The 13,963-nt window shown below is 42.9% G+C and overlaps 1 protein-coding gene across 3 annotated transcripts in view; it reads left to right on the top strand.

Annotated features, from left to right (window-relative positions):
• The window catches only part of Scgdelta (sarcoglycan delta), a 159,207-nt gene that overhangs the window by 70,407 nt on the left and 74,837 nt on the right, over nucleotides 1-13,963 (top strand). The window lies entirely within an intron of this gene.

Here is a 13,963-nt window from a genome sequence, read left to right on the forward strand (position 1 = left end):
AGTCATTACGTTCCACGAATTTACTTCAACGGATCAAGCATCTGACTCATATAACGCCCGTCATTTTTATGTTCGTATTTTGAGCATCGTTGCGCAACAAAAGGTTACAGAGGGAAAAAATGTCAAGGATAGGATCGGTGGTTGGATGAAGCTGGCATTTACACGGCTGTTTCGGAGTCGTTCAATACCCGAAAGGTAATCAAGCAGCCGGATTGAGAGTGTGCAATATCGCCGGAAAGAGAAGCGGGACAGATAGTACAGAGCGTGGGCGAGCCGAAAAGAAAGATTATCGTCGCTTACTCGAGGAGCAGGGAAAATGACTGAGATGGTGCTAATTAACCAGCTCCGGAGTACTCTTCGGTCTCTGACACGAAGGCTTCTCCTCAAAAGATGTTTACGCCGTGAGAGGATGCTTTAATCGAGTTGAAGAGTAACCCAATTAACTCTCTCTTCCGTTACTTCCACACTGCGCTTCCGCCTTCGCCTCTCTCAGAGCATCCCACTTTCTCTTACAATCTTTCTCACTTTTCGTACCTACACGTTTTGCTCCTCTCTGTCCCGTTCGCCTCCGTCAGTTGGCAAGGTTTGCTTTCTCACCGCGAACATAAACGTCAACCGGCTGGTGCATAGCTTTCCCAACGGGAAAAAACAGTTTCCTTCGTTGGCTAGACACCTGAATTCCCTAGGAGCCCGAGATTTCGCTCGATGTTGACGCGACCGGTGACGGGACTAATTAATTCCCGTAATTGAAGGCTGCGCCTCTCTGACGCGACACTCGCTCACGGAGAATTAGAAGTGGTTTTCGATGCTTTTATATTATTAAATCTCCGTTGCTTCTATCATAAAAGTTATTAATTCCTTTAGTAAGTGTTCTTCTTTTTTTCTTTTTGTTTTGAAAATTGTCATGGTATTGCTTACCGTGAACTTTGACGAGTAACAGAATTCAATTACATTTTCGAAACATCATCTACCAGAGTAAACTGATGAGACATTACAAAATGAAATTGAATATGCTGTGTAGTCAAAAACGACAAGTTGATCTATGTAGGTAAAAGAAGGATAGAGAGGAAGAAAATATTGCATCAACGTTCCATGGAAAATGTATACGGAACCGTAAGCACGGCTTTCACGAGTAACGAAAAATAAAAAATGAACAACCCAGAATAATTAACCTACTCGTTCCTCCGTGATACTCCACTGATTAAACAAGTCTCTAAAAGAATACGGGAGCCCCGGCTAACTCGCGGTTGAAGCGAAAACGCGTTTCGTTGGGAAACTTGCTCCATGCCCTGCAAGGAATGCAATAATTATAATTCTCAACGAAATTTTTCGGTGTGGAACGTTTTCCGTAACGTTATCGAGCGAACTATCTCGACTTTTCCTCGTGCTCGTGTTTTCCGAAGAATTCGCACGTTTTCGCCTCGAAACACAGAGCGCACGGTTAATGAATACCTCGGTTAACATCGTGTTCGCGATGTTCCACGCTTCCGGTTCATAAATGTCACGTGGCGTACAATTTTCGCTGTCACGTATGCGAGTTTCGCCGCGGAACGCGCCGCTAAACGACGAGCCGAAGCTAGAATAGTGTTTCTGAACTGCCATTTAGCGATTCGTGAACGCGTTTACCTGCGAGGAAAGTTTCGATCGATCAAACTACCGGAAGACTATAAATTTTCGAAATTTTATGCTATTCCTCTGGATATTATATTTGTTGACGTACGAAAGTCTTTCATCCGGAAATCTGTTCGAAAAATTGTGATGTCATTTTGTAAATCAGGAATCCTAGGTGAAACCTAATTGAATGTATATCTAATTAATTTTCATTTGAAACGTATCTGACAGTAAAGGGTTAATTAATTGACTTGTAGAGAAAAAACGTGTGCTTTCGTGAATACACAAATTTCCAATAATAATTACCACCGTGTATTGTGGTTGCGATTGTATACTTTTCATTTTTCCTTTGTTTCTATTTTTGTTGCGCTTCTCTCCTCTATTTTCACGGTAATTAATAACCTTTCATTCGTGACGTTTATAACGGAGATAGGAATTGTACATTGTTGAAAACAGTTGGTCGACGATATTGTAAATTGTTCAATCTTTTGATACATATTTTGTATCTCTCTCGAACTTTAACGACGAACGCTCGAGTGTAAAATTTGTACAATTTAGATGGATTTCCCGATGATATGAAAGTTGATGGGTTAAAATTACTTCTGACGTAATAATTGCACTTCAATTTCAGTCTAATGAGATTTTTTATCGGATGGTAAGGTTGTTTAGTGCTCTGTGTAAAATTCATGTACTTTAATTAGAACAGTGAATAGCTAGTTGAAAAAGAAAATCGTGGTTTTGGAAATGAAACGATTAATTAAATTGCGGGAAATACGGCTATGCGTCGAAAATGTTGAGAAATATGGAATAAAACGTGTAACACTTCACTCGCCCGCCGGATAGGGTTCGAGTTTTTCAGACGAATAATTTTAATGAAAATTCGTTTTTACTCCTTTCCAAACGACCGTAGAAACTAATTTTACACAAATCGAAAAGTAACATACATCCAGCTTATAACCAATTTATGAGGAACATAATGGTGCAAATTTAATTCAATTCTCTTTCATTAAATTATTTCAATAAAACATAAAATGTTTCAATGAATATTATAACATGTTATAATATTAAACATAAAATTATATTCTCGTAAGCTGAAAATTCTATTCAAAGTCAAAGTTGTATTTGCCATTCTTTTCGTGTCAACAAATTTTTATTCAAAATCAACACGAACTTCAACTCCTTTTCTCACCACTTGGGGCGTTATTTTTCAAGCTTCTGCTTCAAGCTTACACCGTGAAAGGTGCTCGTCGTACACATCGATTGTTTGTCAAACAATGTCTATCGCTTTGCCTTGGAAAACGGCGTTCTTGGTGAAAAACAACGAGCGAGATGACTTGTCCCTTTCCTCGGATTTGTGACGTCTCCATTAACCCTTTTGATGCTAAATACTTTTGATAAAAGTTTCGAACGTTCCTCGAAATTTAAGTGGAAAAGCTCGAACAACATTCTCTTTGTAGCAGAATGTTAGCCTGTGTCTGCGAAAATGAGAGATTTAAAGGGCAACTAATTGCCAAATTAACTGAAAATTTCGTACTCCGTCGTTGCAGCATTCGATGACGGGAACGTTTAGTTCGCAAAAGGATCGTTGCAAACAAAATTCCTGGCCCGCTGGTTATGATTTAAAATGGAATTCGAGTGACGAAGGGAAATCCTTAAAGGAATGCAACGATAATTTCGTTACAACTGTAACGAACGCAACTATATAACACAATTTTAATTGATGCCAACCTGTTCGTCAACCTACGAGTTTCCTTTCCTGTTCGTGATATTATTAATTTCGTAATAATATTCCCTGTTACAACGCGTACTTCGCTGGGTAATATAATTTTCATTTATTCAGAATTTACAGGTTTAACCTTTTTCGTAAAATACAGAATGGAAGAATAGAGAATCGAGTGGAGAGAAATGAGACTTTTAGTATTATTTCAAATAGATTTAGCACAGCGAGTTTTACAAATTTTAAAAAACTTACTGAATTTTAGAGTCTTGCTCGCGTTCCGGTTCACTGGAACTCACTCCAGGACGGTGTTGAAATAAACTTCACCGCGATCTTCCATCGTCCCTTATCGCTTAGATAACAGAGTTTACGCGAAGAAGCGGTCAGCCGGCATAATTATTCGGCGGCCAGGATGCGTGAAAGGGGTTGGAGGCGTTAAGGGTAATCGGCTATTTGCAGTAAAACAGGGAATCTTGATAACGCGGCGTCACCCGCTGACGCGAAATTCTCCGTGAAGCTTAATACTTTCCCGTAACCCGAAATTATTGCTCGGTACGTCAGAAAATTGAATGAAATTGGCCGTAGTTTCGAGTACGTGGATGAAATGGATTGTGTTTACGCGATGAGAGGGGAAACAGAGGAGAAACTGAGAGAAACACCGTTACCGTGGCTTAACCGAATTGCGAGTAAAACGGCTACCAGGGTAACACGGTTATACCCGTTCGAGCTTATCGTCTCGTGACTTTTCTAAACGCACCTGGACCCCGAGCTACGCCGATTAACCCTTTGCACTCGAAACGCCAATCTGCCAGCTTCCGAAACTTTTCCATCTCCGTTCCATACGTGGACACAATTGGTATTACTAACAAAATTGTTATATAAAACATATAACACGCTACAATATCGAACTACTGAAACTGTACAATTTTCTTATACGTTTGATAACGTTACATTATATTTTTTTATTAACTTCCAAGAACGTTGAAGAAAGTGAATAACTCAAACAGCAAATTAGTAGCATATTTTCAAGTTCAATTTAAATCGGGTTTCGATCTCTCCAGAAGTGTCTGATTCGATCCAATTACCGTTATCAATACTTCGACACGTTGCAGAGACAAGTTTCCTCATTCAAAGTACGCGACTAGGATTTCCCTCTTCCCATCGCGCTCGCTCATACACAACTCCATCATTCCATCCGATCGTTTACGTCCATTTGCGATTTCCAGTGCATTCATTCGAATCGTTCTCTTCATTCATCTTCTACACACAATCTTTCCACTCGCTAACCGTACGGTCTATTATGTGTAGAGCGCTGTCCAACAATTAGCGCGTGTAATCTAGAAAGCATTTCCTTTATTCTTCCCGCATGAAACTTCGATCGATCTCAATCTATCAGGTGTCGATAACAAGTGAAATGTACTCGAATTAATCAAAAGAGAAAAAAACTGAGTGCGTCGCCGAATTTCCGGACGGATCCCAGCAAAATCCTGAAGACAGAGGAAATAATGTCCAAGTCCAAATTTGATCTATCCAAGTTCCATTTAATACGCGAAAATCGAACGCGAAAGAAAGTCACGAAAGAATTAGTTTCGAAACGCAGCGTGTAGCCGCGTAATCGTGCGATCCCGTTAACCTATTGCGAGATCCGGTCGTCGCGCGGATAGGGTGCATTACGAGGGGTGCTCGCGTAATCTTGGCATCGGGCGAAATGGGAAAATAATGTCGGCCGTAAGTGCCGGCTAAAGGGCCAGCTCGTAATTACTGTAAAAACGATATGATTATAGGAGAACCCGGTGGCAGCGGGCTAGCACGCGGTCGCATTAACCGGTACGCCCGCGATTCTCTCCACTCTGCTCGACGACACACGCTGTTAGAGGGTGTACACCCGCGTCTACAGTTACGCAGGAAAATACTGTTGCGGTGCTTCGTGCACGCGCCCTTCTTTCCCGGGCGCTGGTGTGCGCGGGCATTAAAGTCGGCCCAGCCTCGGCGATTTGTAGCTGTGCCGGAGTTATGGCCAATAAACTACGCACGCGAATATAACGGGTCGAATGTGCGGGGAGAAAAAGAGGCCAGCATATATACGGAACGCGAGGGAGAAGAATAAAGGAGAGGAAAATAGGGGTGGAACGACTAAGGCTGACGGTGGTCGGGCCCAGCCATAAATGAATATTTAATCTATCTTCTCGCGTGGATGTAACTAATTTGAAAGCGCCACGAGGGCGGTCGACCTCTTAAGCGGTGTGCTAAATCTGTGAAGTTCGCGCCTCCACGTGTGCCAGCACGTACCTCGGCGACCCTTCGTCGCTGCGCAATCTACCGTCCACCATTATAGCGTCGGCGTCGATTAACTATCTTATTATTAAGTGTAACCAATCCGTTAACCTCTTGAAATGGAAACAAATTTTTTACGAGATACAAATAAAACTGTGCTTATCTATAATTAATCGACGAGAAGGGATCGGGAATGCGTGTGGTGAACGAGAAGGGATGCGTGTGGTGAACAGCATGGACAGTCGGGATTATTTTAGCAAATATTCTCGGTCATTAAATTTCCTGGAACAACTCGGTACGTGTTAATAGAAAGGGAAGCTTATCTTTTTCCGGGGGCGGCCATTAACGAGTCTCGTCGCGTCTGACGCTTGAACAGGGCCGCGTCGAGGTTGACGACGAAAAACGTACAATAAAATAATATCCCTCTTAATGGCGCTTAAGTAAAACGCTGCTCGGACGTTGCAGCTAGCGTAGAAACGAGTCGCAAGCGTTTCGTCGAAACGAAATTTCGCCTTCGTCCGTTTCCATTCTTTCTCTTTCTCTCGCTCTTTAACCTTTTACCGTTGGTTGGAGTGCTATTTGCCTAGGAGTCAGCTTCGTAAATTCTGTTGCGCCCGGAAACATGCAAATATTGAACGGGCGGCGGCTAATGTCTATCATCTGACAATGAATTTCGCCTAATGGAGATAACCAGCGGGATTCCTCGGGAAACCTTAACCGTGTCTCGCGACGCGGAAATCGTGCCGGTGATTCTTCGAAATATTCTACGAATCGGAGAGGAAACGAGTCGTGAAATCGCGGAACGCGAACGCTTCTCTCATTATTGCTGCTATTTCGACTGGAATCACCGCGTGTCGTGGTAATTGGAAAGTTTCTCGGTCTGTTCGCAAGAACGACGGAAGGTTGGATCCTTGGAAAAGGGATGAACGGACTTCTGTGCCGAGAGAACGCGATATCGCGTAATTATTGCACAGTTTCGTCGCTAGAAACTGCGCTGAGATTCCTTTGAAGGCTGCCGGAAGTAATCAGAATCTTGAATACGGTTTGTCTAATAACTCGTGGCTCCAAAAGGTACGGAACTAGTAGACGGTTCATTAAGTCTCTCGAAAACTTGCCGCCTGATTAAGATGCTCGCCAAAGCTGACACGGGGTCGCTTTGTTTTTGCCTTGACCAAACATCGAACGCTCTGTAACTGGCGAAATAACTCCGTGGATCGATAGAAACTAAAATCTACAGAATAATAATTAACCGAATAATTTTGACGTTTTACCAAATTACATATTAATAACAGCGGTATTTAGTGTTGATTGAAATAAAGATAGGATTCTTTTAAAATGAAAATTTCTAAGGGTCGTATATACAGGCTTGCAAACTATGCTGCACCTTTTGCCTCGGTATAAAGGCTTTGCATTTCATTTCCATGGAATTTTAGTAAGAGAATAGGTAGGCGGATTTCTAAGAAAGAAGGAACGTATACTCTCAAAAATTTGTTCAATCAAGGTGGTATTTTGTACATGAATAAGTTTTGCTAAAAACTAGCTCTGGAATTTTTCTTAAAGGATGGAAAAACGAATAATAACGCGGTGAATCATTCCTGTGTTGACGTAAAAATCCTAGTAATCAGTTTCCAACAAACATTTCCAGTAACGATCGAACAAAAATTACAAATGTACGCTCATTAAAATACAATTGAACGACAAACATTTCTCAACCACCGTCAACTCTCGAACGCCTCTTTTCTTACGGGATAAAAGCTATTTGTTCTCTCTCGAGAAAACGCTGCTTTTCTTCGATTCTTCTCCTTCTTTCACTCTTTTTTTTCTCATCATTCCTCTTTTCGTCGTTTCAACACGATCGCCGCGTTTTTTTTTCCCGTGGAAATCCCGCAGGAAAGAGGGAAGGATGCGACACGAGAGAATAAAATTTTATTGACCTCCATCGCGAACGGACTACACCGAACGGAAGGGAGACTTAGACGATTGAAAGCTCGCCGTGAAACGACCAGCAAAGTCTTGATATTATGTATTATGTATGCGCCTATGCAACGGCAGCTGCACTTCGGCACGCGAGTCTTGCACGTACCAACGATCGACAATTTCCTAACGCGAACTTGTGACCCTTCGAACTTTCGATCCGACTGATTTTCCAACGACTCGCCCCCTACTTTGTGCACCCCTGCTTCCGTCTAGCGATGCGCTATTCGCTCGTACTTGCATTTATGTTCGCGTCGCGTGTGCAATATCAGGAGTAAAAGCGGTCCCCGGCCCGAACCAAAGGCGTCCGGGGAGACGAAACCCTCTCCTCCTCCCCCTCCACTAAACGCCTACACATCGCTATTTGAAAAACAATACCGTTTATTATAATTCTTGTGAAATCGATATCGTTCAATTTTCAACTTTTTTGCAATAATCGGGGTGTACGTTTCAATAGTGAATATAATTGATTCAGTAAAAAGGGATTGGCACGTTGTTGGTAGCTAGCAAATACGGTAATTCCTATGAAATTCAAATGGGGCGCGATTAATTTTCACCACGTTTTCGAGAGGAATAATCAAAATTTTCAGAAATGCTGTATGCAAAGCAGTCCACTTTGTTCAACTACCACTAGCAAATCAAAGCGAATCTTGTTCCTATTCTTCTTTTTTTACCAAATTTGTTTCATCTTGCATAGAAGAATCTTGTTGAAGTTCACAGCGTTGAATTTGCGCGTTTCGAAGAAACTGAGCCAATTCGTGGGAAGGTGGGAAAATTCTTGTAAGGGCGGGGTATAACAACGCGTACCCCGGGGAGAAAAAAAGTTTCCACTAAGTACGGTTAAATAAATCAGCGGCGCGTTGCGTGCAAGCTTTAAAACGAGTTTTTAATTTAAACGTATCCTGGCGCAAATACGTAATTTCCATGATTTAGCCGCGCTCCTTTTTCTGCGCGTCGCTCGTTCATTTTTTTTTTTCTTCGTTTCGGTGAATGAAATTAAAAATGAATCTTTACACGGTACAAGCGAGCCGCTTCACTGCTTTCCAGAGATATTTCGAATAACAGGCAACCGGAAGCAACTATGCAACCGGATGATTATCTAAAATTTGAAATTCTTCATCGTGGAGGTATTATTACACTAATTAGGCTCTCGAAAAATGTTGTCACCATAAGTGAGAGAAAATTTGACGGATGTAGAGCGGGTTAACGGATCGCGAACGTCGCATTTGCAATGAAATCGATGGCGGTTTTAGCGTAGCAAAACGAACGGAATCGGAATGGGGGAAAAAGAAGGAAGAGGCTCACGCGTGTCCGTGTCGTATGGGCAATGTAATTTGCAGTTACACGAGAATCGAACAATAGAGTGAACCAGTGGCCGCGGGTGGGCTTCTAACGATCTAACGGTGGAATCGAAACGCGAAATGTTAAGCAATTTCTCCGGCTGATTTCAATTTCAAATTAACGCGTTCGCCATGCAAATGAACGTTGCCGATCGTTGCCGCGTCAATATTCATCGACGAGCGTTAAGCGGTTTAGGATTTTTTGTTTTTTATTTTCATCCGTTCGGTTCTTCGAGCAGTCGTCGGTTCGCGAACGCGATCGGTCAACAGCTTCGACGAAATCGTTCCGTTTCCGTTACGCTTGCGAGACGAGAGCCGATGATTCGCACGACCATCTTAATTAACATCGAGATTGACTCGAGACAACTGTAATTAAGACGAACGTTCGGCTTTGAGGTCTTAGCAGTCGATCGACGAGAAGTGTAAAGGAAGAGAACACTAAACGAAGACGGAAGAGGATGGAACTGCAGAGACGAGCAACGGTACAGAGAGATCGCTGACTTATTTGCATGTAATGGCTCGAGTCTGACTCGATAACGAGATTCAACGTTGATCGTCTTGCGGGCTTGAAATGGTGCTTCGTCTTTCTTTCGTTTCGATCAACTTTATTTTTAATAGCCTGCCTAAGATATAATTAATGAAAGAATTTAGAAAATGATAGATTTCGTCCCCAGCGTTGGAGTAAGGGTGAAATCTAGAATCAAAGATACTTTAAGTATAACTCGTAACGAGAGTCGATTCGCGTCAGCAAAGTTTCATGTTATTTTCTCCCAATTAGCGCTTAAATCCTTTTATCGTTGCGCGGTTAGAGAGAGGTCGTGGTCTAAGATCGCGGAACGGTTCATTATGTCTCTGCTCGCGTTTTTGAAGCAGCGCGCTTTTCATCCGGTGATGTCGAGATCTCAAGCACCAAATCCGATTTAACCTTTTTGCGCTTTTCCACTCTGCCTCTCCCGTACCTTACTCGCTCTCTCTCTGAAACACGCGGGCACAAAAACAGCCGAGAAAGTTAAAAAGCCGAAGAAGCCCGAGTCCGGGTGAAAGAGAAACGGAAATCTGCATGAAGTCGAGACTTTAAGTGGGTCCAGAACGAAATTCATCGTTGGAATCGAGAATGAGAGAGACCGAGAAGACGAGGAGAGAGAGAAAGAAACGAGGTTGAACTCAAAGAAAATCGTGATTCGCCCGAAGGAAGAGCACACGGCTTCTGACTTTTTGATTTACCATTCTACGTCGTGCCTTCTTCCTCTAATCGTGTTTCTCCGTCTTTTTTGTTTCGTCGCTGTCTTTTTGCGTGTTTGTCGCTTTTGTCCTGCGTCCCGACGCCGTTCTCGTGCTTTTCACGTCGAACGCGACGCGACGTCGTCGTCGACAGACCGACAGAGCAAAATCCTTCCACTGGAGCAAGAAAATAATTAGACCGTCGAAATTTATTTTTCTTTCTCGTTTCTAATTTTTTTTCTTTCTCGTCTCAATTTGTTTTCTGATCGACGCAGTTGGATCGTTCAGGGCAAATTTCTCTGATTTGAAGGGAAATAAATTCGCGTAAATGGAAGACGCAATTTATCATTGATGATATCGGTCTGATTGGCTGGAACTACCGAGTCCCAGGACTAAGAATTAATTATAAACGATGCAAGAGAGAAGGGGACTCTTATTTCCTTTTAATAGATCGTGTCAGATGTAGGGAGATGCAAAACGCGGAACTTTCAGCACCTTGTTGCTAAGAAAAATAACTATTCTTGCAACCGAGCGTTTCGAGATCTTGATTATAAGTTTCTTCAATTTTGCAATCTGCGAAAGTTTCCTACTCAAGGTGGGAACTTGAAACCTTCCATGAAATATATCCCTTGATGATTACACAAAATTATCAGTAATCTTGCGTGGAATTAAAAGCGAAATATCGAGAAACGTACAATTGGACGTTTATTGGACGGCGATCCTTTGTTCCGACCAATGTAGAATATTTTTTTAAATTGCATCGCCTGTTTGAAATATCGAAAACCACGAGAGGGGGGGGGGGGGGGGGGGGGCGGATATTTGACCCAGATTGATCTCAAAGAGCATAGATCCAAATTGAATGTTCGATCCAATAATCCAATCAATCCTTGAACTTTCCCCAAACGAATAAAAGATTGCTCGACCAAAAGCTCAATATTTCTCCATAAATTTGTTCTCTGAAAGTACGCGATAGACAAAAGTCGATATTCCAAATCTACTAAAAGTGTATCAAGAAGAGAAAGCGAAATAGAAAATAAAAAAAGAAACCAGAAGATAGAGAAATATACGAGGTACACTATACATTGGACGCAGCAATTAACCGCGTAACGATACACGTTGCGTATCTCGTATTTCGCCTTTTCATTCGACCTCTCCACCCCGGCATGGCAGTCCGAGAATGGCTTGGTATCCAGCGAACGTGACTCTCATCAACCGAAGGTGCCCATAGAAATTCCCGATAAACCAGAATCGAGCTTGACGCTGGCTGTTTATAATGGATGCGAGCAACTCTGAACATCCTAGTATCGCGCGTACACTGCCGGCCGAGCAAAACGCGTTTATACTACTAGTTTGGCGTGGCTCGACGCCGCGGTCGTTTCCTCGATCGCAGCTGCGTCGTTGCAGTTGGCGAGGTGTCGCTAATCGAACCAACGCGATGGAGACGCTCGTATTTCACGATATCGAAGTTGCCTTCGTGGTTTGCCCGTTAATGCGTCCGCTAAACGGCCCTGGACGATCATAAAAATCGAAAGCTTTGGACAGTAACGCAGATAGGTGGATTGAGAAGGATTCGTCGTGGGCTTTCGGGGTCAGGAAAAATTGCGAATGGTAAAATGTTATAAATATCGACTGGCAAATGAGGTAAATGAAATTTATTGCAGTAGCGTGGTTAAAGTTTACTTTATGGGGTTTCAATGTTTCGAGAGAGCGGAAGGACTCCCTCTTGGGAGGTACCTGTCTTGGGAATAGCGAAATGGAGATAATACGTTCATATAGTGCAGTAAATAAGGATTAAAATTCAATGAACAAAGAATATTCATTGAAATATCTGAATTTGGTATATTTCGATCCGAAAGAAATTGAATTTTCACAGCTCAGGCTACAGATAATGATGAAACATTTCGAAATGATCATTTGTTGTCGCCTCTCTCAAATGATCGCAGTAGTATTACTTGCTAACGAGCGTGCGAAGCATCCGCAGAATGCCAGGGCCGCGTTATCGTCGCGCACGATTCGCGATTCGAACGCATTCATAATGGAGTCGATCATTGCGGACCGTGTAAATTTCATCGTCATTAGCTGCATGTATATTCAACGGTGGTTCGGCGTCGTAATTCATCAGCCTGTACCCGAAGCCACATTGTCGACCATAATTCATTCGTATCTTCGTTCGCATAAAATATACATCCGCGAATGGAAAGACTCGAAGACGTTCCTTTCGCGAACCAACACACGTACGGGTTTTCATTGAACATTTTCTGACTACAAATGCCAGCTACAGAGATAAAAGATTGTTCTTACCTATAAAATACATGATCCGCTTGAATATTTTTCAAAATTTCACGATGCTTCGGTATTAGGTTGAATAGAATGCGACAGGGAGCCGTAGATCACCGTAACGTTTTGTATTCAAGGTACACACGGTCCCCTTGCAAATTTCATTCGATATTTATCAACACGTTAGGTGTCTGTTCGGCATTGAGAGGCGGGAGTTATCAGAGATAAATTAATTTGTAACCCCCGGAGCTTGATTAGAAGGGTGGAAGCGAATCGCGGTACAGACAGCTCGGTAAGCCCCGATGCTACGTGCCTGCGTCGCGATATAATCATTTCCGTGCCGCGTTTCCGTTTCCCCGGGCCAAGCTAACGCAGCCATTTCATCAACCACGGAAAGAGACCACTAGACGTTTCGACGTGGATCATCCATCAATTGCGTCTGCGTATCGAGCCGTTCTACTGCTTGCAAAACTGCGCGCAACTACGAACGATACGCGGCACGAGGACAGGCACGAAAAATTGCGGGTTAGATCCGTCACGAATTTGTATCCATTACGGACGGCCCGTGTCTCCATTCATTATCACGATGCACCCGTGGATGTGTTCCTACCAGTTATTCGTTTCCCTGATTCTTCTTTCTTCAAACTGTTTAAAAACAGTTTCTTTTATTGTAGGATAGTGGATCATAAAATCTCACATTATTTTTTCAATATAAACTCAATGGTAGAACTGTTGGATCTTATTTTGAAAAATATTTGCGCATTTAAAAACACGTGGTTACACGTAAAAGACGCGAAAGAAAGCGAATTTAAAATGAATTTGGGTCAGCGAAGACTCGACTCTGTCATTCGAGGATTAAAGTAATCGTAAACAAGATGGTAGATTGCGATGGGCTGGCTGCAAGCGAAATTTGTCGCGTGAATCCAAAGGAAAAGCATGGTGAACGGGTACACGGGGAAGGGTGTCGAGGGTAATCCGCGGTGTTTAACGAGTGCATCGTATAAGAGAGAAGGCTGTTCATAGAAAGCGTCTCCATGTCACGTAGTCAATAGCCTCTAGGACGCCGGTGGCACGTGACAGCGTCAACGTGTCAACCCCCTTTATGCTATATTGCCCAGGCATTATGCTACTGTATTATCGAACCTTCCTACAACTACAGCCGCACGTGCCGCGTTTCGGCACATTTCTCACGTACCTGGCCCCTGCTGCGCGCGCGTCCTACACTGATTTCAATCCGAACCGGAAACGCGTCACAGACACACGTACACATACGGGATACGCGCATATCTGTCACCGGTATCGAGGCGATCGGTATCTAGAATCGTATTCTTCTTTCCGCCCCGTACGTTTCACCCTTTGACGTTTCGAAGAAAACGACGGGGGTGTTTCATGGTACCAGCTTCCCCTCTATGAAATTTCATCTTTGTTACCGTCTCGTAGCTGCCTCGGGTAAACACGATGATCGACACGGATGTGTATCGAGACGTATCGAGATCGTCTAGTATCTGATAGGAACGAAGTTCAATCGATCAGATTACTGGAGCATAAT

Source organism: Osmia lignaria, chromosome 15 (genome assembly GCF_051020975.1).
Source record: "Osmia lignaria lignaria isolate PbOS001 chromosome 15, iyOsmLign1, whole genome shotgun sequence".
Taxonomy (NCBI): Eukaryota; Metazoa; Arthropoda; class Insecta; order Hymenoptera; family Megachilidae; genus Osmia; species Osmia lignaria.